General features: G+C 50.2%; 1 long non-coding RNA gene across 2 annotated transcripts in view; it reads left to right on the top strand.

Moving 5' to 3' along the window:
- The window catches only part of LOC130543182 (uncharacterized), a 35,746-nt gene extending 11,353 nt beyond the window's left edge, over nt 1–24,393 (top strand). Inside the window, exons 3-6 of one of the 2 annotated variants that reach the window (XR_008958326.1) lie at nt 18,487–21,311; nt 21,901–22,004; nt 23,057–23,125; nt 23,585–24,393. This is a non-coding gene — a long non-coding RNA (uncharacterized LOC130543182). Of the gene's footprint in view, nt 1–18,486; nt 22,647–23,056; nt 23,126–23,584 lie in introns of those variants that run through there. The other variant, XR_008958325.1, reaches the window with a different exon arrangement.
- Nucleotides 24,394–27,248: the final 2,855 nt, after the last annotated feature.

Raw genomic sequence — 27,248 nt, 5'->3', positions numbered from 1 at the left:
GGGCTGAGATCAGTTCAATAATAATCATAATTCAGAGAAACAGGGGATGAAAATCCAGTGCCTGTAATTGGCTTTTGCAATATTATAGCCTAAAGTAGCCCAAAGTAGTGGACAGAGCCACGGCGAAGACTAGTTTCTTCCCTTCCAGGACCTTTCTCACCACATTTTCAGAGTGATGGAGGCTTCTACAAACTAGCTTTGTCACTCACTCTAAGTCTGGCATCTTTTAGGTTAGAAGTCAAGTGCCGTGGCAGCACAAACTGGACATGGCCAAGTCTTGCGCATTGCTCACTGGTGTCCCCTGATGTCTTCTCCTCGTGGGGCAGAATTCTTGAGCCACGATGTCAAGACCTCATTCTAGGCAAGTTGACCTAAAACCATCTAAGACTCGGTGATTTGATCTAAACAGATCACGGTGTTAGTTTTGCAGGAATGGATTCTCTTTTTCTAGAAATTGACCTTGGTTTTCAAACTGTGTGGAACCTGTGGGTCCTTCCTGCTCCATGTTTCACCTCTCTGTTATCTTTCCTTGTACACGCGAAATCAGCAGCGGGCAGTTCGGCCTGACCCATGCCACACTCTTCCCAGCCCATGGCTTCAGCTGCTCTGGCCTGTGGTAATTACGGGCCGAGCTGATTGCAGGAGAAGCAGCCCACAGAGATTTCTACCGCCAAGTAATTAGGGCCAGAGAAGTTCCACAGACCATTAGTGTCACTTTGGGAAACAGGATTTTACAAACATTGTGGCAAGCACTTGATCCGAAGTCCCATGTCTTCTCAAGTAGAAATGAATATCAAAAAAAAAAAAAAAAGAAAAGAAAAGAAAAGAAAAGATAAGAAAAGAAAAGGAGGGTGAGACGTGAATGAGAAAACAAAGGGAGAGAAATTAATCCAAGCGGGAATTGGGGATCGGGAGGAGAGGTGGAGAGGAGCAGAGAAACCGTTGCATTTGGGTAGTTTTCCATTTATCAAAGACGATGGCCAAGGTACATGTGCATTCATTTAAAGAATCACAGAGTGTGTTGTTTTGACCTTGAGGCTGTCCCCGAATAAAGGGGTGACTGTCACACACAGAGGCACATTTTGCTACGCAAAATGCTACCCAAATGACAGCGCTTTGTTTCCCGTTGGCTTCTCTTATATGGGGAGCCGTTCTAACGCTGTCCCTGGAGTCCTCGGCTCTGGTGCTGCATCTGAGTCCTCTTCTTCAAGAGCCCGAGTCATTGTTCCCCGCAAAGGGTGCCTTGGTGAAGTTTGGGTGGTTATTTTGAGGCATTGGTAAAATGGATTCAGTTTCAACAAGTGGTCTATCCTCTAACCCCTGGGGGAGACGCGGCTGGGAGAGGCAGAGAAATGACCTGTTCTCCAGTCTCACGCTCCAAAGTGTTTTCAAAGACATCAACTTTCTGATTTCCTTTAAACAGAGATGCCAGCACATCTCTGTTACAAAGGCAGAAGTCAGACCTGTCCCTGGGTGGAGTCACACATGGATTTCTGTACACCTGGGGGATTTCCTGGTTTGATGGCAGGAAATATTTTCAGTAAAATCGATTATTATATGACAAAATAAAAGACTTCATTTTAACATTTTTGTAAAACTTGTGGATAAAACAAATCAGAAAAAAAAAATAATGGCAGTCCGCTGAGACTTTTGTTTTAGAAACTGGGTCACTCCAAGAGACCCCAGAAACCTTGGGCTATGTACCCTCAACTTGGCTGGCTGGCTATCTATCATCTATCTATCTATCTATCTATCTATCTATCTCTAATCTATCAATGACCTGTCAATCATCTATCATCTACCTATCTTTTTATCTACCTACCCACCATCTATGTATCTATTAATCTATCAATCACCTATTTATCATGTCTATCACCAATCTTAACTCTCTTATCTATCTTCGTGGCACCATTTCTGCAAGCAAGCTCTCCCCCAATTTCTGGGAGATTCTGCGTAATGTCCTCATCTCACACCTCAGAGTCCAGCGGTGGTCTGTGGTCCTTATATTATTCCTGCAGACTGTGGGCTTGTTCCTCAGTGTTCAGGCCTCCTGAAAATACTGAAAGCTGAGGCCCAGCCAATCAACACCTCCATGGGGGTTGTGCTAAGATCGACTCTGTTTGATTTGGTCGATGAAGCTTGTCTGGGGCACAACCTGTTAGTTGCCCAGCTTGAAAACAATCCTACTTGTGAAGTTCCTGTGGACAGGCTGGTTTTGAGCACAGCCACCAACAGCCAGCCAGTGACCTCCAGGGGCCGGCGGCCTGGCCTGTGCTGTCAGATGAGGCTGGGCCCTGGGCTCACAAGAAGTTACAGGTGGGGCCAGACTCTGTGAATGAGAGCGGATTCCTACTCTGTGTTCACCTGGACGACGCCCAGCTGTCTCCAGAGCCCCGGGCACCCTTAGTCTTCTCCGCAGAGCCCGGTCCATCTGCCTAAGGCAGAAGGCCTCTCTTCCCTGGTGCTCCCCTTGGCGCTTTGTCTTTGGGTCTCCAAATGTACTTGCATGGGGGCGCCTGGGTGACTCAGTTGTTAAACATCTGCCTTTGGCTCAGGGCGTGATCCCGGTGTTCTGGAATCGAGCCCTGCATCAGGCTCCTCTGCTGGGAGCCTGCTTCTTCCTCTCCCACTCCCCCTGCTTGTGTTCCCTCTCTCACTGGCTGTCTCTCTCTCTGTCAAATAAATACATAAAATCTTTAAAAAAACAAAACAAAACAAGGGCGCATGGGTGGCACAGCGGTTAGGCATCTGCCTTCGGCTCAGGGAGTGATCCCAGCATTATGGCATCGAGCCCCACATCAGGCTCTTCTGCTATGAGCCTGCTTCTTCCTCTCCCACTTCCCCTGCTTGTGTTCCCTCTCTCACTGGCTGTCTCTATCTCTGTCGAATAAATAAATAAAATCTTTAAAAAAAAAACCAAAAAACCAACAACAAAACAAATGTACTTGCATGGTGACAACTTGTTTCCATGCCTGTCACCCCCACACCCTGGACTTCCCCAGGGCAGAGGCTGTGTTGGTTCATGCTTGCTTTTTAAAGACTAGAATAACCCTCAGGTCTGGATTGCATAGCTTTTATTTCGGGTTTGTTGCACGGACACATGGAGCATAAATGAGAGGACGCAGGTGCTGGTGGCATGGGACAGTTGTCACATCTCATTTTCAATCTCCTCATCTTTGACCAGCCGCCACTGAGCGCATACAGAGTCTGTCCCCAACTTTTCTATCTCTCCCATTCCTCCTCAGTCCCAGGGAAAATGTGACTCCAGGCGGGTGAGAGGACGAGCAACATACCCCGCCTCAGGGAGCAGAGACTAGATGATGCTGTGGTAACTGGTAGCTCCCCTAACTCAGTGTTTAAAACAGCAAAGCATTTGTCAGTTTTTAAAAAAAGAATTCCTCCCTCTAAATGTTTATCACTGGTCGGCTGGGCCTCCCTCTGGGACCCTTGTGATGGAGAAGCTTCCATCGGATCAATGAGACAGAGGTGAAAATACTGCAGGGAATCACTTATTGGCTCTTGAAATTTTCTCGCCGAAGCGTAAGAAGTGCTTACGTTTCCTTGTTCAAATCAAGTCACACAGTCACTCGTAATTTCCGGGGAGGGGGCGTGCTAGGAAATTCAAATCTGTTAGGTGCCTAGGAGAAGAACCAAAAATATTTGGCAGAAAGTACTAAAGACTATCACAGCTCAAACAAGGGTATCTACGTGTGTGCACACACGTGTGTGTGTGCGCGCATGTGTGTGCATGCATGTGTGAGCTCGTGTGTGTGCCCATGCACATGTGTGGGGGTAGGGGGATGAGACTTGCTGTCATGCTTTCTGTCGTGTTGAATTTCATCTTACTATGCTGGGGCTTCTTTCCTCTGGGTTTTCTGACCCCTTTAATACCTCCTGCTACAAAAGGAACCCCAAAATGAAAGCGACACCCGGGATTCTCCCTACACGCTGTTCAAATACTCAGAGAGGCCTTGACAACTAGCTTCTATGAGGGGGACTATCCCAGACCTTACTTTGTCAGTTATCTTTATCAACCCCCACCCCAGGTCTCCTGTGATGACGGCGGGAAGGGAAGGGCTGATAGCCACGTGGGAACTCAGGTAGGCAAGGCTGAGGCCCCCCCATGCCAGCTGGGGCTTTAAGACCCAAGCAGTCTCTACAAATGGGCTGCTGCTCTGTCTCACCCCAGGAGTTGAAACCCCACTGCTTTCCTGTTTGTTTCTGTCTTCTTGTGATTTCAGCCACTTGCTGCGGCTTGTTCTCTTTCAACTTACCTCTCCCTTTCTGACCGTGGGCTAGTAGTCTGCCCCTTCCAGGAACAGCTCTCAGAGGTGGTTTGGATTTTACCTCCTCCCCGGCACCCTCCCCCATCTTTATCAACTCTATATCCTTTACCACCAAACCTCCCCAAATAAAATACAATCTAAATAAGACCAGTGCACTTGCTAAGTTAACACTTCAAGACAGGTCTTCCAGACCCCCATTCCAACCAGGTTATCCCTTTTAAGGCCTCTTCTACAAATAAATTTTGTGGTCACATCTGCTCTTGACACTTCGATTTGATAGCCTGACGGAGCTGTGACCTGACCCAGCCCACCTGGCAAGGACAGATGTGCAGTAGTCCAGGTCCCTGACAGTTGTGAGGGGTCTGTGGGAGCTCTTGTCTTGTCGGAGAGCTTGAGAGAAGTAAACGTATAAGATCGTTTCTTCCTGGTAGAAGTAGGACTGCGGGGGGAGGGGAGTGTACCTCTCAGAGTAAAGGTTCTTCAAGTGTGGTCCCTGGACCAGCAGTCTCACAGCCATCTGAGAACTTGGTGGAAATGCAAATGCTGGGGCCTACCCTAGACGAACTGAAAAAAACCTGGGGACAAGGAGGCAGACATCAGGGCTTTCACAAGCCCTCCAGGAACCTGTGATGCACGCTGCAGTTTGAAAAACCCTGGCTTCAGAGAGGTGGGGCTGCAGCTTCCTGCATTTGAAGTTGGGCTGCCCGTTACAACTCAGGCCTGAGACCAACCTCAGACCAACTGGATCAGAGTCTCTGAACCCCACCAAGAATCTCCATTTTAATAAACGCCCCTGGGGAGTCTGTGGTCATTAAAGTTTATGGAAACACTGATAGAAAGCCAAGGGAGTCGGGGCCTGGAATGGTGGGCATTCTGGGTTTGAGGGGCTTGGGAAAATCGGAGTTGTTCTGACCACAGGAAACAAGGGAAAAAAAAACCCAGACGTGTATAGGGCAGCCAAGTAGCATGAATGTGGTCAATTTTTAATTATCCATTTGGAGGATTTAGGGGTCCTTTAATTCCTGTGTTCTCACGGAACCTCAGTTATGATATCACAAGCTCCCAAAGGCTTTCTGGCTGGACATTGGCACTTCTCTCGCAACATTTCCCTTAGTTCCTTCTGAGAGCTGCCAGGGCTTCCTTGGTGGCCTTGGGGAGAAGGCTCAGGTCCCCCTCCCCATTTCCTTATCCGGCCAGGGCGCTGCCACCTGTTGCTGGGGCCCCCTGTGGGACCACTGTTCCATGGCCCAGCAGTTACCTTACTCTGACCACAGAGTGGGGGAGGGGACATTGTTCTCCTGGGTGTGGAGCAAGTCCTTGCCTTAATGCCTCTTTGTAGAGCAGAGACTAGGCTGAAATTATAAACAGGGCTCTGCCTAAGGTTCTGGGACAAATGGAAAGGAAGCACAACACAGAAAATATCACCTTGTCTTACGGACCCAGACCTACCCTGGCATATCTTACTGGGCAGGCTTCCTGCCTTCTTCCAGACTTGCCTCCGAGGGACCATCATAAATGTCCCCCAGATCTCTGTGCCTCAGAATGAGGGCCAAAGTGGACCTCTGGCTTGGAAGCGAGGCGGACGTTTCCTTTCTTGTCCGGGGTTGTGTTGAGGTGTTCTGAGAAGCAGATACCAGGACAGGAGGAGATGTGCAAGAGATGTGTTAGGGGAAATGTGTGTGAAGCACAAGGGGGGAGGAGTGAAAGTGGGCAGAGCCTGCAGACAGAGACTCAGGTCTGACACCCGCGGAGGGACAGGGAAGGAAGATTGGCTGCAGGGTCTCCAACTGCTGTGCAGTTTTGAGAGAGTCTTTTCCAGGCTTCTGGGGAGACGTCAAGCACAGGAGATCCGTTGGAAGAGGCCTATGATGGGCTGCAACGGCCTGGCCCCAGTAGCCACTATGCTTCGGCATTGGCTAGACGCATCCAAGGGAAGTGAAGGCCCTGGAGGAGCCAAAGGTGCAGGGAGCCCGCCATGCTCCCTGCAGTGGGCTCTCTCCAAGGCCAAGCGCACTCCATAGCCGCCACAGTCCACTCCTTGTGCCAGTCTGAATTCCTTCTCCAAGCAGGTGTGGGGAATAGGGTTCTCGTGGGCCTTTCTTCCCAAGGAGAAATTTGGGAGAAGGAGCTTAGTGGGAAAATCTACCTCTGCATTCATTGCAGTGGGTCTTGAACACTACCCCGTCAATGTCTTCCTTCTTTGCTCTGTTTTTTTAAGTTCCCCTCTTGCTAAGCTATCCCCCCAACAGGTCTTGTGGCCCATACCCTCATTCCTGAGGTTCTGAGCTCCTGACGACCGTATCCTCTTGGGCCAGGATGGACGCTGCATGTGTTCATTCACTGTTGCGATTGGGCAAGGGAGTACTAAGAGACACCCCAGGGGCTCATCTGCGTTCCCCACATATTCCAGCCCACCCCTGCTGAATAAAAGCAGTCCCATCTCCTCCTGCTGATCAAGGTCCGTTACCCTTGCCAAGATGGCGACTCTTCTTGCCTAGTGGCCAGTGGACACAAAGGGTCCAAAGTGCCCTCGCTGCAACCTTATCTTGTACTTCAAAGGGACGCTTGTGGGGTACCCTGGCGAGAGTGCATTCCCTTTAGGATCCAGGATCTCTAAGCCTGCAGAGCCCAGAGTGGTAGGGACAGGAAGCACAAAGTCTCTTCTATGACCTGAGTGTGTCCCCTCAAAATTCGTGTGCTGAAGTCTGCTAGGGGAAAACACTCCCGGGTCTCCTCTACTCTCAGTACTCAACAGGCTACTTCACCTCTGACCCCAGACATGTGGGGTTCCCACACATGAAGCAATTCTGCAACACCAGCCGGGGGTCCTACAATTTAACTCGATTCTGACGCCATCCCCCTGGAGCTGGCATCCGATCCCACAGGTTGTGGGCGTAGTCCCACAAGACTGCCCCCACATTCAGACGTCCATCACAAGTCCAGGTTGCTGCCTGTGCTTCTGACCAATGAGCTGGAAGTCAGAGGTTTTCACGACTCCCTCCTTGGGTTTGATTAATTTGCTAGAGCCACTTCCAGAACTTGGAAAAAAGTTTATTTAGTAGATGACCAGTCTAGTACAAAGGATATTAAGGAAGACAAATATACCACGTAGGGACCAAGGTCAGGGTGCCCCTAAATGTGCCCCCTTTTGGCATATCAACTATATTTTTAAAGATTTTATTTATTTATTTGAGACACAGAGAGAGAAAGAGATAAGATGAGGGGTAGTGGGGAAGGGCAGAAAGGGAGGGAGAGAGAGAATCTTAAGCAGGCTCCACACTTGGAGCCCAACATGGGGCTCGATCCCCGGACTCCAAGATCACAACCTGAGCTGAAACCAAGAGTCAGACACTTAACTGACAGAGCCACCCAGGTGCCCCAGCATTCTGACTGTTTTAAATAAATGTTACTTAAGAGACAGCCATGCAAAAAGGACACTCACCCTCCTCAGTCCCCCAGAAAGCAGGAAATAAATCCCCCATGTGAAAGATTCCTTTCCTGTACCAGGAGGGACGAGATACCCTTATCACCAGAGGTGAGAAATTTAGGGCAGAGGAAGTTATATAAACAACTCCTGTTACTCTTACTAGTTTACTGCCCCAACCCGAATTCTGTCTAGCATTCCTTACTAATTGAAGCGCCCAAAGTTAACTTTTCTTTGTCCTGTCAATGCCTCGCAGATTTATTGTCTCATTGTCTAAAATGTGTAAAAATGTGGCAGGAGGGGCAAGGATTTCTCTGGAGCCTCTTTTATTAGGGCTTTGATCTCATATATGAGGCTCCAGCCTCATGACCAATGATCTCCCGAAGACCTCACCTCCTAACACCTAGCTTGGGCATTAGGTTTTTATGATATTGTAATTTATTATAAGAAATATATGTGTGGTCTTCTTCCATGGCTCCTGGCACCTTTGTAATTTCCTGAGTGATAAGAGCAGTAAGGGCATATTTGTCCCCAGCTCCTAAAATAGCTCCAAAGAGATAATGTTCAAATGGGTGTCTTTGCTCTTCATAACAAGCCCCTTTCCACCGCACCTGAGCTTATGTGAATGAGGTGACTTTGGGAAAGCCCCTAAGGAGGGGGTTGGTGCCAGGGGATTAGAGGGTTACAAATTGAGTTCAGTCTCCAATGGCCAATGGTTTAATCAATCACGCCCATGAACGAAGCCTCCATAAAACCCCAAACGAATGGGGCTCAGAGAGCTTCTGGGCTGGTGAGCAAGAAGACTGTACCCGCGTGTCAGGAGGGTGGTGCACCCCAACTCAGAAGCTCAGGTACTTTGGACCCTCTTGGCTCTTTTTTTATTTGACAGAGAGAGAGACAGTGAGAGAGGGAACCCAAGCAGGGGGAGTGGGAGAAGGAGAAGCAGGCTTCCCGCTGAGCAGGGAGCCAGATGTGGGGCTTGATCCCAGAACCCCCAAGTAGCATAACAAACCCACTTTGGCTGAGCAGGCTGACCTCACTCTCTGTCCTCCGATCTGCTAGAGCTCCCATTGACTACACCCAACCAAAGACCAGAGGGCAAGGGAGCCCCTGCTGGGATCAGACAGGTGAGCTTCCCAGGACAGGGAGTGGGGTGCTGAGCAGCTTGGGGGTGGGGACAGCAGCTGGCACGTCCCCTGATTGTAAGTCAGGCGCAGCCCGAGGTCACACAAACAGCTGAAGAAAGGACATAAGTAACAATCCATCTTTCATCGGTCGACTCAGCAAACTGTTTTTGGAGTCAGCACAGCGCTAGTGGGGAGATCTAAAGATAAGCAAGTAGTAACTTTGTTCCTCGTTGGGCATTCAGAAGAGTTAAAGCCATGGAATGAAGGAAGGTCCGGGAGCTGCTGCAGTGTTACAACTGCTGACGGATAATTGAGATAGAAGATGCAGGTGCTATTTTGAGTAAGAACCTGCCTATGTGTAATGATTGAGAGATGCTGGGAAGGGTCTACTGACCCACTGGAGACTGACTCCCATAATTTGAGTTCAGAAATGGGTCTTAAAGGATTTTTTGCCTTTAAGCATCCACTACGAAAATGCAAATCCAGCCCCAGGAATAAGTCATTCCTTTAACCCTTGGCTCTTAACCCTGGCTGCGTTTGACAATCACCAGGAGGGCCTTTAAAAACACAGACACCTGGGGGGCCCGTGAGTGGCTCAGTCAGTTGAGCGTCTGATTTTTGATTTTGGCTCAGGTCATGGTCTCCGGGGTTGTGAGAATCAAGCCCTGTGTTGGGGGGAATGTGCTCAGCGGGGAATCTGCTTGAGATTCTCTCTCTCCCTCTGCCCCTCTGAGGGCTTGCACACTCTTTCTCTAAAATAAATAAATCTTAAAAGAAAAAAAAAAAAACGGAGATAAGTGCGTGACACCCAGAGCTCCTGTTCGATTGACCAGTAAGGCCCAGATTGCTGCGTGTTTAGTGTCCTAGGTGCAGTTGGGGCTGAGAGCCGTGAGCACCACTGCCTGAAACCTTCCTAGGCTGCCTCTGTTCGCGGAGAGCCAGCTACGTGCAAACCTGGTGCTGGGGGAGAGGCAGACATTCGAATTGAGAGGGGCACTAAATGCCAAAGATCTTATGGTTTTGTCCGGTGCTGGCCACGCTGGAGTGGAGGAGGCTCGAGAACTTGCAACAGGTCTTATGAGCTAACGGGCGTGAGAGGTGCGGTTAAGGGATCCCTGTCTGTTGGGATGAAGATGTTCTGGATGATGTGTATCCGAGGGTGCACGTTGTACCACCACGGAGGACCCACCTTCTGGGGCAAGGCCAGTATAGGGGGAGGTGAGCAGGAGTGATCCTCCGGCCGCACACATGTATGCTGGATCCTGTCTTTAGTCACAGTTTTGGTATTTTGTGCAGCATAGATATTTCGCATTAATTTTGATTTTTTAAACATATTGCATTAAAGGGGTGCCTGGGTGGCTCAGTTGGTTAAGTGTCTGCCTTCAGCTCAGGTTATGATTTTGGGGTCCTGGGGTCCGCTGCTCAGCGGGGAGTCTGCCTCTCCCTCTCCTTGTGTGCCTCCCCACCCCCTGCCCTGTGCACACGCGCCCTCTCTCTCTCTCTCAAATAAATAAACTATTTTAAAAAAGAAAAAATACTGCATTAAAATATTATTTATCCTGATTACTACGTTTTTTGGTGTTCTGTTCCATTTCGCCCCAGATGCCAGTGAGACTCACTTTTTCTCACCTGGCCCAGCTCTGGGGAAGGGAAGTGGCATTCATTGCAGCGTTAGTGGGTGTGGCTTGTGGCCATGGGAACAGGCTCTCCGGTGGAGAAGATTTGGAAGGGAATCTCTGCCTCAACTGTGTGACCTTGGCCAGGTCATTAACCTCTCTGAGCCTCAGGTTCATTCTCTGTAACCCAGGGCTAATAAATCGCTGTTGGTAGGGTTTGCAGTGAGGGCGAAATTAGCTAATGCGCTGTGATCGCGAGGGCTCACCAGGGCCTCGCGCAGGGCCAGTGGTCAATAAAGGGCTGCTGTTTCCCGACGCGGGGGCTGTGCCAGGCAAATCGGCTAACACATCAGGCTCAAAGGGCAGACAGACAGGGCTACCGCGCCAGGGTCCCTGCCCTGGGCCTTTGGTTCCCTGTGGCTCCCGTTCTGCTTCTCCTCTTTTCAGGTGCCAAGGATGCTTCGCAGCCCAAGGACGGCTCCGGGTTTCCCCTTTCATTGGCCTGGGGTGAGGGAGGGTGAGGGTGAGGGCGAAGGTTCCGCCTCCCCCGCCCCCTCTCCCTGCCCCCTCTGCTCCCGGGGCCGCCTCCCCCAGGCTTCTGCACACCATTGTCTGGCTCCTCAGGCATCCTTGTCCCCGCCGTGCACAGAAGGCCCCTTTGTCTGGGCCGCACCTGACTGCAGCGGGCGGAGGTGGTGACGGCGCTCCTGGCGCGCAGCCAGGGCACTTTCAGCAATAACAACATTAGTCATGCCTCTTCCAGAAACCGCCTCGTAAACCGTTTCTGGGTCTGGGTGGCCCTGGGCAAGTGTTTTTCATTTCCTTTCCATGTTGATTTTTAAATGCAGGCTGCTACGTGGTCCCAGAGGCTCTCTGGGTCAGTCTTGGGTCTGCTCGGTGATGCTCTGGTTCCTCGGGAGGGTCACCACGTTGGCCTCTGGGCAGAGCTGAACCTGAGCTGCCACAGCCACCCTGGGGGAACCGAAGGCCCCACACACGAATGCAAATCTCCAGGGTCCCCCTTGGGTTCTTCGGAGAATCAGCTTGGAGCCAGCTCCTTTGTTCCAGGAGCAGGCTGCCCCCTCCACTCACGCTGGCAGCTCTCCCTAGCTGCAAGGGCGCTCGGTGCTCCCAGGGCCCCTGGTCATCTCTAGGCTACCACCAGGAGCTACTGGCCCAGCGTGTCTGAATGTGACAGCCCGGAGCTAGCCTGGGGAGGAGAGCTGCTCTTGGCATTGGGGACGGGGGCGGGGAGGGGAGGGCGGCAGGAGCAATTGAAGCCAGGCTGTCAGTAGGACTGGAAATTGGAGCACACTGACTGAGGGCGTCCTTAGGGTTGTTCCCAGAGATCTGTGTTTTCCTCTTCTCCCAGGCATGTGGTGGGGTGGTGTTTTCTTGTCTCCTTGAGCTCCGGCATTTGCATGAAAGTGAGTGTGCCGCTTCTGAGCGTAAGTTTTAAAAGCCTATGCTTTGCTTTGCAACATTCTTTCCCTTTGCCATGGCAACTGGCAATGTCCTAGATAGTGGCCTCCCCCTCCTGCCTCCCCCCCTCCATCAGCCTGGGTCCTGAAGTGAGGACATGAGAGGCTGACGCTGGGGTTGTTGGCTACCTCGGCATGACCCAGCCCTTCGGGACTGCTGCACCGACCCGCCCCTCCCAGCAACGTGCGGACCATGGTGACAGGCAGCAGAAACAAAATTTCCTGTCCTCTTGTAAACCCTCAGAGCTTCCCTTTGCGAGTGTGCTGAAGGAAGTCTCTGCAGTGGGTCAGTGGGCATCCTGAATGTGCGGCAGGCGTGGCTTGCCACACGTCCCCGTCTTGCCCATGTTTGAAAACTTAGATGAAATATTATTTACACCATGAAGTCTTCCATAAATAGGGGAGACGGGTTTAGCACATAAAAACCCAAGACACACAGTTAAATCTGATTTTCAGATAAACAAGGCTAAACAAGGCATAATTTTTTAGCATAAGTATGTCCCAAGCAATATTTGTGACGTACTTATGCTAAAAAAAAGCATTATTTATATGAAATGCAAATTTAACTGAGCATTTTGATTTTTATCTGGCAATCCTATCTAGAAACCTTTCTCTCCTCTAAACTACATACCATTTTAGCTCTATTTATCACTTTCTATCTGTGGTAATCACAGCCCCATTTTATCTGTCCCATTGGACTTTGGGCTTCTTGAAGGCACACCCATATCCGAGGCCCTGTTGTTTCTCCCACAGCCCCACACCCCAAACCTCTCACACACAGCACAGGGACTAACTCAATGAAAAAGTGGTTTTGATGTGGCAAAAGGCTCTTAGAGGTACTGAAAGCAAAAAAAATCAAAAGTACAAAGTATTAGACATTTGTGTCCTTTTCCATTTTCCTGCTTCCTTTCAAATGTTAGCTGAATCTAGCATTTAACATCTTGCTGTGACCGTGGTTCGAGCATCTGGAATGAAAAGCCTAACTTTTTTTTGACGTGGCGCTCATCGTTTCCAAGCAGACCCGATGCAGGAACCGGACACTCTCCTGCAGGGTCCTTACACTGCTCTGGGAAGGTGCCCTGCAAACCCCGTGTCCCTGGGGGTGGGAGGCACCCTGGGAAAGTGAGAGGCTTTCCTGAGCTTCCAGCTCCTAGACTGACTCCCAAGACCCCTCTGCTGACGCAGGTCCTGCTGGAGAACCTTGCGAATGAAGCCATCGATGACCACAGTGGGCAGACTCTAACCAGAGCAGAGCCTTCGGTGGGGCACACGACTCCCCTTTCAACCTTGCAGACCCGTGTGGGAGTCACTGAGGTTCTGCAGTTGGAGTGTCTGCCTTTGAGCCCTTAGAGAAGTGTCAACATCCTGAGAGCAGATGTTTCTCACTTCTCACTGCCAAGACACGGCTTCGTCTGTTTCTCATTCTTCCTTCTCAGTCTGGGCTCAGGGTGAGGAAGTATGTGCCTCTTCCGAGCTGTAGCTGTTCCTCTCCCATCACAGAAGCTCTAACGGGGGGCCGGAGCTTCTCTCCCACCCCTCGCCTTGCTAGCCCTGTTCTCCCACAGTTCTGGGATAGCGTAGGGAAGGAGAAAACTGGCCTGCCTTGCAGAATCACCTGAAACCTTAGACCCCTAACTAGTGCAGATAGTAGCCAGCACGGTACCTCCGACCCCACTGAGAAGAGTCAACTTTCATAAAGGTTTATACAACCAGTATGTCCCCCAGATTCATTCCACGTCGGTTCTCTCCCATCACCATAACAACCTGTATCCCAGAATAAGCAGAGAGCCATAATCAACAGAACTGGAATGGGGGTGCTCTTGGTATTTCTGTATGGGGGTTTCTTATCATCTTCTTGTAGGTCCTTGAGGTTTGACTCTTGCATGTGGCCCCCCAAATGGGCCCAGATGGATCTAGGGGCTCCCAACATTCTTGGCACTTGGGTCCTTATGATAACATCCCAACAGCTAGGCTCCAACAGCCAATATGCATGCATCACGCAGGCGCGAGGCGAACAGGAGGCCCCACAGCCCTACAAAGAGAACGTGGGGAAGTTGAGATCAGGATGTGGGAGTGAAGAAGGGCACCAAGGATGGCCATGCCTCACATCAAGGCTCTGGATCTCCCCCGGTTCCAGTTCCCAGTTTCGTCTGAATTTTGCGTTTCCCCCCTGCATAGTGCAGATGGCCCTTGACCTCTGTCCCAGAACAACTCAAGCACGGGACAGACCCATCCTCCTTGATTTCCCAGTAGCATCCACCCCTGCCCCCACCCCGTGATCAAACACACAAAAAATTCTCCTGAAAATTAAGGCCAAAAAGGCCTACATGGCAGCAACACACATCAGATAATTGAAACACAAATATGATTCTTTCTGTGTTTAAAAGGTCTCTTGGGCATTTCCACCCCTGCCTTCTCTAGCCTTCCACGGTGTCATCCCCCTGCTCGAGTGTCCTCCCCTCTAGTTTCGCCCTGCCCCAGACTCCTGCTTACAGGACATCGTGACCGGGAGGGGCTCTTGAGGGCTTTTGAGATCCTGCTCGTGTTCTGTCTTGACTTTGGTGGTGGTTACGTGGGGATTTGCTTTTTAATTATTTTTTAAGCTGAACCTATATGACCTGCTCACTCTTCTGGATGCACGCTATATCTTACATGAAAAAAAAGAGGGGAAAAATTCCTGTTCATTTCTCCTGTAGTGTGGTTCAACTACCTCTTGTTTATTTCCTTCTAACCATGTCTTAGAGCCTCATCTTCTATTCCAAAGCAGTTTATCTAGGCATTTTGCTAAGTGTAAGCAGTTCTTCCCTGAAGAGGAATGTCTTAACATAAGATAAGAAAAAACTTCTTAGCAGGATGCGCACCACAAAGTTTTGACAACTGCCAGGGTCCAGTACGGCCAGAATGTGGGGTGTGGGGGGCAAAAGGCAAGAGACAAAGATGGAAAGGTCAGCTGGGCTCAGTCTGAAGGGCCCTGCGGGCCAGGCTGTACCACGTGCATCCTAGGGGCAGAGGAGCCATGGATCTCAGCGCAGGTCTGCCCAGTCAGACCAGATCAGAGGCTAGGATGCTCTGAGTTTAGAGCCTGGAAGGCTAGTTAGGAGGGGACGCGACGAGCTCAGGTGGGAGAGTGGGCGTGAGTTGGCAGAATGGGGTGCAGAAGGGGATGGACAGGACTCGTGGTTCGGGGATAGAGTGTGCAGGACCGAGTGACGCATTCGGTGTGGTATGGAGGGGAGAGGCAAGAGCCTGAGATACTGTCAGATTTCTAGCTGGTCCTGTACCTTTCCGAGAGGGAGAAGGTGGAGGGGGGCAGCCTGCAGGTGGGCACACACAAGCAGAACGCAGAGGAGACGGGGATTGGAGACTCTCCTTCTGACCCCCCAAGGCAAATAGTGAGAACAGACTTCTAGCTCTCTCTTTGCACTCATCTTGAGATCAAAATCTACCATCCGGTTAGTTAAGATGGCAAGGCAGTCCTGCCCCCTGGTCTCTATCACCATCTTAGGCAGGGACGAAAGTGGAGAAAAGGCAAGAAAAAGAAGGAGAAAAGAAAGGATCCCGAGGCAGTACAGGCAGAGGAAGGGGTAGGAGTAGCAGAGGAGGCTGGAGAGGAAGAGGGGGAGGGGATCCACTCCTTCGGGAAGTGTTGTTTGAGCGTCTATTATGTGCAGGCTCTGTGCACGGGCCCAGGGGAGGTTCCCTGATAATCAAATCAGATAAGGTTCCAACCCAGGCGGAGTGTATAACCTGGTAGGCAAGGCAAATAATGAGCAAATAAATACACATTAAATATATAATTGCAAATTTTGATAAAGGCTATTATGAAGGAAGAGTAAAGAAGGCTATGGGAGAATAATGGGGGGACTGAATTTGGGGAAGTGTGTGTGTGTGTGTGTGTGTGTGATTCTTTAAGGCAGAGTCAGGGAAGACTTGTTAATGGGAGGATGAAAATTTCCCAGCCCAGCTGTGATAGTCAAAATAGGTAGTACCAACCAACCCCAGAACTCTGTGGCTTAACATTAAAATTTTACTTTTCACTCACATTCAATCGGCTGAGGGTCCGGGTAACTTCAGGGCAGCTGCCTTCCACATGTGGCTCAGTGGGTCTAGGAGGCTTTGATCTTATGGCCCCTCCGTGTTAACTCGTCTTCTAAGAGCATTGCGGCAGGGAACAGAGCGTGGAGAAATGCACTCCAGCTCTGAATGCTTCTGAAGTGACATGTGTCACTGGTATTTCACTGTCAAAGCCAATCTCCTGGCCATGCCTGATTTCAAGGAGATGTGAGCCCGGAAGGAGAGAGAACCAAAAATCTTGGTGAGTGCCAGTAACGTCTACCACATAGGCCAGGAATGGGGAGAAGGACATTCCAGGTGGGAAAAGAAAGGTGGGGGTAGATGGAGGATTGTGAGCAAAGGTGAAGCAGTGAGAGTCGATTGAAAACATGGTCAGGCTCAGATCTTATACAGGAAGGATTACACGTTCTATTCTAAGTACACATGAATGTTTTAAAGGAAGGAATTCTGGGTGTATGATCCATTATTTTAAAAGTGGTTTGAGCTATTATATGGAGAAATGGAGGGAGGGACTATTGAAATAGTCCTGGCTAGAAATGAAAGTGGCTCAGAGTAGGGTGATAGAGAGCGAGAGAGACAGTACGATGGGGAGATATCTTGGTGGTAGAATTGGTGACATTGGGTGGTAGGTTGGAATGGAGGAAGAAGGGTCAGGGATGATGGCAAATTTTCTGGCTTAAGCAACTTAGTGAGTGGAGACGCCAGGTATAAAGGCAGGGAGGCTAGGGGAGGAAGAGAGTGTGTCTGTGTGTGTGTGCACACGCGTGTGCATACATGCATGTATTTCAGGGAGCTTCAGGGTTCCATCTGGTACAGTGTGGGTAGAGCTGCCTCTGGAACACCCAGCAGAGATGCCAGGTGGGCAGCTGAATATAGACCCTAGATCTCTGCGGTCTCAGTACAAGGAGAGTGAAACCTCCCCGTTGCACCCTTGGTGAAGCCGGAGACTCGAACACAATGCCGGATTCTCCGCTCTCACTCAGAGGCCAGGACACATGTTAGTGCCTGTCTTCAAATAGAGTGTATTAATAGGAAATCCGGGGCACAGTCAGGCCGACGGAGATGACTGCCATTGAAAGACAATTTATCAGACCCAGGTTTCAGGAAGAGGGGGTGTGCCATACCATTCAGGGCCACACAGGGAAGCACCAGGGTCTGTCAGGAGACAGAGGGAGGAGGGGAGAACTGTGGGCAAGGGTGTTCACGCTGGTTTCCACGGGAAGGAACAGGTGAGGCAGGGGAAGCAGATTTAGGATTGGCTAGTTTGAGTAATTTCAGCAGGCCCCGGGGCATACGGCTGTCCCTAGTTGTCTGGTACCTGGCTCTGGGGTGATCAGTGCAGGTGGGTAGACCCCTGGGGTGTAGGAGCCCAATAGCAGAAGGTGAGGGGGTGTGGGCTCTCATTAGCTGGTTTGCATTTGAGAAGCATGTCCCTGGTCCAGTTGTTCCCTAACTCTAGGACTTGATTAACCCTGGGGGCGATGGGGTCAGTCCCTCTAGGGCCAGCAAGGCCCCGCATGTCAAAGCATCAGAATGCAGAAAAATAGAAGACACGGTTAATGAACTTCCACCTTGTGTAACAGATTTCCACACAGCGTGCCTCAAGGTGACCTAAAGTTCAGCCATGCTTACAGGACAGACATTCGACATTTTGAAAAGTATTTGTGAGCTATGTTGTTAATAGATATCCCAACACACGTACCACCCAACACTTTCCTTAGTCATCTGCTCTAAGAGCTACATGTAATGACAGCGTATGCAGAGCTCTCTCCCCCCAACCCCTGCCCACCCCCCTCCCCATGCCATGAAACAAGTACCTCTCTTGGCCTCAGTGACTCTGTAATGAAGTCAGCACAGGCCAAGCACATGAATAGGAGGCAAAAGCCTTGGTTTTATATTTAATTCTAATGTGCTCTTCTGAGAAGTGTTATATGAGAGAGAGAGAGGGAGAGAGATGGGTTGCCTGGGAGATATGGTTCTCAGGCCAGAATCTCCGTTGTCTGAGAAGTAGCAGGGACGTTATTTAAAGTTACCATATAATGGAATGATTGGAGGAGAGATCACTTGACCAGATGAAGGTGCTGGGGAGGCAGAGGCATGGGTGTGAGCACGGCTGCGCGTTCACGCTGTGCGCGCCAGACTGCGGGGCCACCCTCTCCTGATGCCGCGGCCCCTGAGCAGTTACAGACACTAAGTAGGTCAAGGTGCATCCAGCCTGATTACCGTGCAACTGTTCACTCCCCAGGAGGAGGGGGGATGGCTTGTCATGTGCTTGCTACAAGGGTTTCTGCTCACTCAAGAAGTGCCGGCCCTTGGCCCTGGGTTCCTCTGCTGCTGTGCCACCCGGTGGGTCCTCATCACCCACCCAGGCCCAACACGTTGCGCCGCAAACTCCGGGCGGGGAACTGGCGCAGAGATGCTGATGCTCTGTGAGGCGAGGCTGCTGTGAATAACAGAGGTTTCTCATCTCTGATCCAGGGGACCCATGTCTTCTGTCACATCCACGGAACGACTGTGCTCGCACAAGGAGATAAAATCGCAGGTGCTCCATGGGTCTTGACGCGAGAACGCAGCTATTGCTCTCAAGTGTAACTAGTGTGTGCTACAAAGCCGTCATCAGTCCCCTAACAAGGGAACTTGTGCTTTGCGAGAAGGACACCTGATAATGAACACTAACGGCTCTTTTAACAAAGGACACCAGCTTCTATTTAAATTGGATCTTGGGCTGTTGGGCATAAGATGACATTACTCTGAAAGAGAAAATCAAAATGTAGTCAGAACACTCTTCTTTTTTAAGTGTTTCTTGTGATTACAATGTTCCTGGCAGAATAATGATGCTTTGTTTTAAAAATGAAAACTCCGATGGCAAGAAGGTGTGCTGGAAAGGAAGAACTTAAGCTTAGGAACTGTCCGTGGGGCGATTTTCCTGAGATGCAAGCACTCTTTGGACAGGTGGCTATCTTTAGGATGAATTCCCGTTGAAGCCAGGACGCACGGCTTCCCGCAGTCATCGCCCCACCTGGGTGGACCCCCACGCATCTGGGCAAGTTCCTGGAGGGGGTGTTGGCAGTGGCTGGACGGTGGGCTAGCCCAGAGCTGACCTGTACCCTTCCTGTCTGAAGCGGCCGTCGGTTAACAATGACGCGGTCTCTCTATCTCAAGGGGGCGTGGACGACGCCCTGTTAAGTACAGTGAGCGGAACACACACGGCCCCTCATTTCCCTGTGTCTCTTTCAAGCACTTCTCTCTTGCACCTGAATTTTAGCCTCAACGTCTGTCCTTAGCCACAAGCGGCTCCGGTGCTCCTCCTGTGAGCATTTGATGATTGTGACGGAGAGACGAGCCCTATGTGAAGGGGTGGTTCCCACGCTTTCCCTTGACAGTTTCAATCTCTGACCTGCTAGTAAGTGAGTCTTGACGCGGCTCGTCTTCCCCAAGTTCAGACTGAGGGCAGCCAGGTAGGTGTCTTGGTCTATTCGGGCTGTGATAACAAAGTCCCGCAGCCTGGGTGGCTTAGGAAGAACAGTTCTGGGGGCTGGAAGTCCAAGATCAGAGTGCAGTACGGTTGGTGGGAGCCCTCCTCCAGATGCCAGGCTTCCGGCTGTATCCTCGCAGGCTTACGATGGCTAGGGAGGTAGGTAGCTCTCCGGACCTCTCGTACGAAGGCACCCGTCCCCTTCCTGAGGGCTCTACCTTCGTGACTTAGGCACCTCCCAAAGGTCTCACCTTTAAATACCATCTCCTTTGGGCATTAGGATTTCGACATTGAATTTGGAGGGACACAAATATTTTGGCCACAGCAGTAGTAGACTGAACAGTTTGTCGTCCTTCTATGTATCTTTCCTGGGGAACAGACAACCCAAAGCTCACAGAGCCCTGTGAGCCTGTACTGTGGCCCTCGATTGCTGGGGAGACCAGAGCTGCGGAATCGAAAGAGGACAGGTGTGGCTGCTCCAGCTGGACTTCTGAGACATGATAACAGTGGCATACAACAGGATGGGCTTTGTGGGGGCCGGAAGTGCAAAGCGTGTTTCGCTGATAGTGCTGCACCCAACGTGGTCTGTCTCTGTCGGCTTCGTCAGGCTTCTCCTATCTTCCCGAGTGTCTGGGTCCCCATCCTGGGGCTCCAGCCTGCCCACTTGTCTTGCTCAGGACCTCTGCTTCCTTCTTAGTCGCATCTCCCATTTCTGGGGCTCCATTTCTGTCCTTTTGTTCTTTCTATTTCTTTTTATGGTCTGGTTTGAATTCCTGGTGCACCCGTGTATATGTGTGAATCATAAATTTAAAAACAATTCTTTTAAATTTAATGCAATGAGCAAAAAGCCCCAGAGTAGCTTGGAAACATACAAGCATACTCGGCTCATTGCCGACTTAGTATCTTACCTAATCCTGCAACAATCCTCCGAAGAGTTAGCAGACTCATTTTACAGATGAGAAACTGAGGCTCACAGAGGTGAAGTGCGCTGCCCAGGGCCACACGGTGGTGTACGTGGAGCTGTGGCTGGCTCCCAAGCTCACAGTCCTCATCCCCGAAGAATGGCAGGAGGGATGTGAGCAGCAAGCAGCAGGAACAGCGTGGACACTCATGAGTGTGTCCTGACCCCTTCACATACTGGCTCTGTGACTTAGCCTCTCTGGGGTTAACAAGAGCAGATGTCAGAGGGGCATGGCAAGATCCTGGTATGGAACAGCCAACACCCACACGATGTGCTCCCCACCCCCACCTCATCTCCTCTGTTCTGCCCTTGCTAAGCTCACCCACCTTTGTCACCTCTTTGTGCCTCGACGTACCAAGTAGGCTCTACCTGAGGGCCTTTGCTTGTCCTGTTTCTCTGTGTCTGGGACCGCTGCTCCCCAGATGCACAATTGGCTCACGCCTCACTTCGTCTAGGTCTGTAATCAAACATCACCCTCTTGGCAAAGGGTTCCCTGACCTCTGTCCTTAAAATCTCAAACCTTCTCCCAGCAACACTCTCAGTCTTCATTCTCCGCTTTGTTTGCTTCACAGGATACACAGCTTTCCAATAGCACACATACCACACTCATTCTTTCTGTCGATCTTTCCCAGCTAGGAAGTAAATGCCATGAGGTCACACAATCTTTTTTGCTCATTGCCGTATCCTCAACTCCTAGAACACCACAGACAATAAATATTTATCGAGGAAATCAATATTATTATCATCTCTTTCTTTTTGGATAGTACTGGATCAAGACCCCTCGAAACAACAGAAACAAAACCAAAACTACCTCTTCAGTGACCGGTAGGTCCTCGGCCGCCTCACAAGGGGTTCAATGACTTCTCTGTGAGTAGAACTTCTGCAATTTCATTCTTTCCCCTTCTTCTCTCTGATGTATTTCAGCGGTGTGTGTTGGGTCAGTTGTTTTGAGTCCTAGAACTGTTTCGAAGCCGAATGGAGATTTGGAGCACGGAGTGCGGATGGAAAGACAAATCGCAGGGCACTGCGGGATTGCCTGGCTGGGCCACCTCAGTCTTGGTGCTGCACGTGTCTGCGTGTTGTCTCTGGTTTCACTCCTTCCATGGGCCCATTCTCTATATCCAGCCAAGTCCCTGATTGTGGAGCTCCGCTGCTCACGAGAAAGCTTAAATCCACCTGGTTTCTCCAGATCCTGGTCCTGAGTTTGGACCGGACTGTTCGCAGGGCAGCTTTGGCCCCCTGAGAGAGAGCATTCTCTTCAGTTAACAATATCCTCCAATGAATGCCTTTCCAAGATTCTCATAGTCTTTTTATGGTAACCTTTGATTTCAAGCATGTCTAACTGTTCTAAATATTTCTAATCACTAATGTGGCTTTCCTACTGCCAGTCAGATCATCTTCATTTGGGAGTTTTGCTCTGGTGAATCAGCGTTCTTTCTTTCTTTTTTTTTTTAAGATTTTATTTTTAAGTCTTCTCTACACCCAGTGTGGGTCTCCAGCTTACAACCCCAAGATCAAGAGTCGAAGGCTCTGCTGACGGAGCCCGCCAGGCGCCCCATGGTGAATCAGCTTTCTTGTTTCTTTTTATCCATGTCCCCTCTGAAGTGTGTGTGTGTGTGTGTGTGTGTGTAGCATTTTGGCATACAATTCCCTTAGAAAACACACGTAGGGTTCTTCTTCACTTTTGTTGGGAGGAGATATCTGCCCTTCCACCACGCTCTACCATATGGTTCTGCTCAAGGGGGGTCTTTTCAATGACTCTTGCAGTAGATGTTTTCCTCTTCTCCCACCGGCAACGCCCCTCCTGCCCGGGATTATGCGTTTCCACCCTATTGTTCGCAGGCTCGGCCACGGAACCGGGACCAAATGTGACGGGGTCACTTTTTTGGGCAGCAGCTTTCGGCAGACTGGCTGGTCTGCCCGGCTTCCTTCTCTCTTTGCCGTGGCAACAGGTGGCTGCTCCTTCAGCCTGACTCCCTGGGTGAAGACGATGTGGCCACAGCCTAATGGTGATGAACGTGTACCATGAAAGAGAAGAAAACCTGTATTTTTGATCAAGAGAACAAAGGATAGAGAAAGGCAGAGGGAAGAAGGATGAGAACATCCTGGGCACCCTCTTCCCTGAGGCTCCTGGAGCTGCCCTGGCTTATGCCTTCCTAAAGCCTAATCCTTGCATTCTATAAAATAACTCATTGTTTTCCTAATAAACTTCCTGTGTTGTGGGGTGTTTTTTTTTGTTTTGTTTTGTTTTGTTTTTGTTTTTTTGTTTTTTTGTTTTGTTTTTTAAGATTTTATTTATTTATTTGACAGAGAGACAGCCAGCGAGAGAGGGAACGCAAGCAGGGGGAGTGGGAGAGGAAGAAGCAGTCTCATAGCGGAGGAGCCTGATGTGGGGCTCGATCCCATAACGCCGGGATCACGCCCTGAGCCGAAGGCAGACGCCCAACCGCTGTGCCACCCAGGCGCCCCCCTTTTTTTTTTTAACGTTTGCTTGAGTTGGGTTCTACTACTACTAAGAGTAGTGAAAATAATACTAACACTAATCATATAGTTCAACTAAATACTTACCATGGGCCAAGTACTTCATACTTAGAGAACTTTCATTCCTACAGGAACCCACTTTACAGGTGAAGAAACTGAGGCACAGAGAGGTGAAGTAACTTGTCCAAATCACCCAGCCGGTAAGTAGCAGAGCCAGGATTTGTACTTGAAATCGGACCCCAGATCTGTACCCTTGACCATAGGGTACAGGACCTCTCTCTAAAAGAATTATGGAGTTCCTCTCCCGAGCAGCCTCCCAGCGTTCTTCATTTAGGGCAAACCTTCTCACATCTGTAACTTGTATGTGGCTTTATATTTGCTCTGACCTTAACCATGGAGGAACCATGTAGAAGAAGGGCAGACATCATCTGTTCCCCCCTCCCCCCGCCAAATATCTTTGGATTCTAGATCAAGACATAGAAAAGGAAAGAAATTCCACGCAAAGGACTTGTGGCCACCATTATTGAGCCTGTTGTCCCAGAGCCATATGTCCTTTTGGTGATGGGATACTGGTCTACTGCCAAGTCCCACTAAAGGCAAAGCCATAAGTAAGGTGAACTTTAATTAATTTCTGGTTTTACATGCCTCTGTTGCTCTAGTTCCCACCCCTCCTCCATCAGCCAAAAGTTCTTGTAGCATTGAAGATAAGAGGAGGAAAGGAATTTCATCAGACAGGAAGACAAAAGATTCACCTCTCCTTTAAGGTATTGAAGAATTCTAATTCATGAAAATACTCATAAAGGTCTTGGTTAAAAATAAAAGCCCTCATATTGGCTGTAATATAGAGAGACATAGTCCTGAGCTCCCCTCAGTGTCTGAGTGAGGATTAGAATTCTGGGAGCGTTTACAGAGCTCTTTATTAATAATAGCTTCCTGTGGCAGCGAAGTTCGTGATGAAGAGATACCCTCTGGCCAGTACAGAGAGAGGCTTTCAGAGGCGCAAACAGTCAGGAGCTGGCTCAGAGGGGACGGGCGTATTGGATCTGGACACCAGCTTTGGTAGTATTTGGGTGTACCAATATTCTCTCATAATATGGGAGAAATTAGATGTACTTTTGTCAGGTGCCCAAACACCTCTGAATAAACTAAAAATAAGAATCTCTTCGGTATATTGAGCACTCTCTGTGGCAGGGACTGGGGTAAGCGTTACACTTACCTCATTTTCATGCTCTGTGATGGTTAGTTTTATGTCTCAACTTGGCCAGGCTATAGCACCCAGTTACTTAATCAAAGACAAATCTAGGGGCGCCTGGGTGGCACAGCGGTTGAGCGTCTGCCTTCGGCTCAGGGCGTGATCCTGGCGTTGTGGGATCGAGCCCCACGTCGGGCTCCTCCGCTGGGAGCCTGCTTCTTCCTCTCCCACTCCCCCTGCTTGTGTTCCCTCTCTCGCTGGCTGTCTCTATCTCTGTCGAATAAATAAATAAAATCTTTATTTTAAAAAAAAAAAGACAAATCTAGGTGTTGCTGTGAAAGTATTTGGTAAATATGGCTAACATCTGCTATCAGTTGATTTTTTTTTTAAGAGAGAGTGCGAGGGGGAGGGGGAGGGGCAGAGGAAGATGAGGGAGGGGCAGAGGGATAGGGAATGAATCTCATGCAGACTCCATGTTGACCATGGAGCCCGACATGGGGCTCGATTCCACAACCCTGAGACCATAACCTGAGCCGAGATCAAGAGTCAGATGCTTAACCAACGGAGCCACCCAGGCGCCCCTGCTATTAGTTGATTTTAAGCAAAAGGAGATTACCCTCCATAATAGAGGTGGGTCTCACCCAATCAGTTGAAAGGCCTTATAAGCAACAACTGAGGTATCCTGGAGAAGAAGAAATTCTGTATCAAGACTGGCAGCATCAACTCCTGCCTATATTTCCAGCCTACCCTACAGATTTCTTATTTGCCAGTCCCCAAACTCTATGAGCTAACATCTTCAAATAAATCTTTTGATATACATGAGGGAGATAGAGAGAGATAGAAATAGATTCTGTCTTTCTGGAGAAGCCTGACTGACATATCTTCTAGAAATCCTACGATTATCTCCATTTTGAGTCACAGAGGCCTTGGCATTAGGGAACCTGCCCTGTCACTCAGCTAGCGAGAGGCAGCGCTGGGTCTGTTTCCAGAATCTGTGGTTTCAATGCCCCAATACGTGGTCTTACCAGGCTCCCTGAAGTGAAAGAAGTCCAGCCAGTGAGTTCTGGAGAAATGAATGCTGAAGTAGATGTCAATCCTATAGCCATTTGCCCAAGGATTTCCAGGAGTTAAGGTTGAAGACTGACTCTTGAGTCTCAGAGAACCAGCTTCTTCATAGCCTGATGTGGCAAACAAACCCGTTTCTGGCCGCTGTGTTGGCACCTTGGACTTTTCCTGCCATGGCTAACTTCGTGTGCATTCTCGCCAGCCTGGTCCCCCAGCCCCTCCATCAGTACCTGGGCCACATGCATCCCCAGCTCAGCTGCCCCGCACCTTGTCTAACTGCTACTTGTCTGTCTTCTCCGCATTCCTGCCCTGAGACCAGACCATGCGTCAGTCTTGCTCTCCAGTAAATTCCAGGCATGTAACTCAGGGCTTGCCACATACTTCTACTCGATAAGCATGTGTTGAAGGAAGTCATGACTGGCTGCTGTGAATGTTACCACTTTGCAGGGTGATTTAAACTTGTCTCCAGCCTCCATTTTTGGGGAAATGCTGTCAAGGGTCCAATGGCCTTATGACCTGCGGTTCTAGATCAAGACCTCAGATCTCCGCTGTTGGATTCGCTGTTAGTGAATGAATGAACAACGTGCCTTCCATGATCAGTGAAGCGTCGCTCTGTGCCCGCCCTGGGCAGACAGGCACAGCCCGAGAACACTGAGGCTGCCCCTGGGGTCCTCACACAGGAGATCCATGCTCACTGCGTGCCCCTTGGGAGCTTGCTGTCAGAATCGATAAGCTAAGGAGGGGTTTGCAAAGTCTTGTCACTGACTGTATAATGAGAGCAAACCTTTAGAAAACGAGCATTCCTTTAGACTGAGTCAACAGGCACGGGACAGGCAGAAACTGGCACTCAGGAGAGAGAGAGCCAGGCCAGGCAAGGATGGGGGGAGCTGGGTGTTAATCATATGACTGTCAGGCTGTCACCCAGAGCCGCCTGGGAAAATCCCACAGAGTCCAGCGATGTGGTGTATCATGCACATTCATGATATAGCGAAAAGAGCACTGGCTTGGGAGTTCGATGACCCGGGCAAGTCCTTAAACCCTCCAGGCCTTAATTTCATTATCAGGGTCATTGGTCATCGGGGCCTCCCTGGATTTTAGGATAAGTTTGCATCAAACCTCCACTCGGACAGCTGGGATGTCTCAAGTCCCCACTGAGTTTGCACATCGCCCTGGGCCTCCACTCCCGGTTCTCTCCCGCTCTCCCTTCCCGAGAGTGACGCCTCCCTCTCACAGACCTGGACCGCGATCTCAGCGTCTTTGCTTGCTTCCCTGTGCACTCCACTCTTGCAAAGATCTGTTGACCATGAGGTGGTGGGCATGTGGGTTCCAAGGCCGAGTCCCTTTTCTCCCGGTCCTGCTCTCAGAACGACTGAGGTGGGGTCTGTGAGCGCCGGCAGCCTCACATCAATGCCATTTTCATCTCCACCCACTGCCAGTGTCGCACCTGAGACCCTGGAACTCCCAGGCGCCCCGCAGTTCCTCATGGCCCTTTTTGTACTGCATCCTGCATGGGGCACCAGGGCCCTATCTGTGTGCTCATGTCTTCCAGAGAGTGAGGCTAAACAGTCAGCCCCCTCCCTGGACGGCTCGCCTGAGAGACTGACCTGGTGTCCATCACCGCCTTGTGCAGAGCGCACCTCCCTTGTTTCCCTCTGACCACAGAGGCACGCAGGCCCCTCTGGCTTCCCCTCATCCGAGGTGGACCTCCACTGCCTCGGCGAATGTGGTTTTGGTGATGGGCTTGTTCTCCCAACGTGCTGGATGAGTCCCAGGGCGGACGCCTCCTGGGTCAAGCTGGGCTTCGGAGGCAAAGGAGTGAATGACTGTCTGGCTCAGACATCAGGAAACTTGACTCTAGAGCAAGTTCCAGAATGGACCAGCTGTGGGACCTCAAGGCAAGTCTCTGACTTTTCTGAACATCAGTTTCCACTTAAAATGGCAATGAAGTCATGATTTCCATTTCTTCCACAGCTTGTATGAGGCTCAAACGAGCAAGCATATGTGAAAGAACACACTTTATTTCACACGCACTCTCCATATAAGGTGTTACAAAAACACAAAATATA

Source organism: Ursus arctos, unplaced genomic scaffold, assembly GCF_023065955.2.
Source record: "Ursus arctos isolate Adak ecotype North America unplaced genomic scaffold, UrsArc2.0 scaffold_10, whole genome shotgun sequence".
Taxonomy (NCBI): domain Eukaryota; kingdom Metazoa; phylum Chordata; class Mammalia; order Carnivora; family Ursidae; genus Ursus; species Ursus arctos.
The sequence above is the reverse complement of the archived record's forward strand: the minus strand, read 5'-3'. Positions and strand labels throughout refer to the sequence as shown.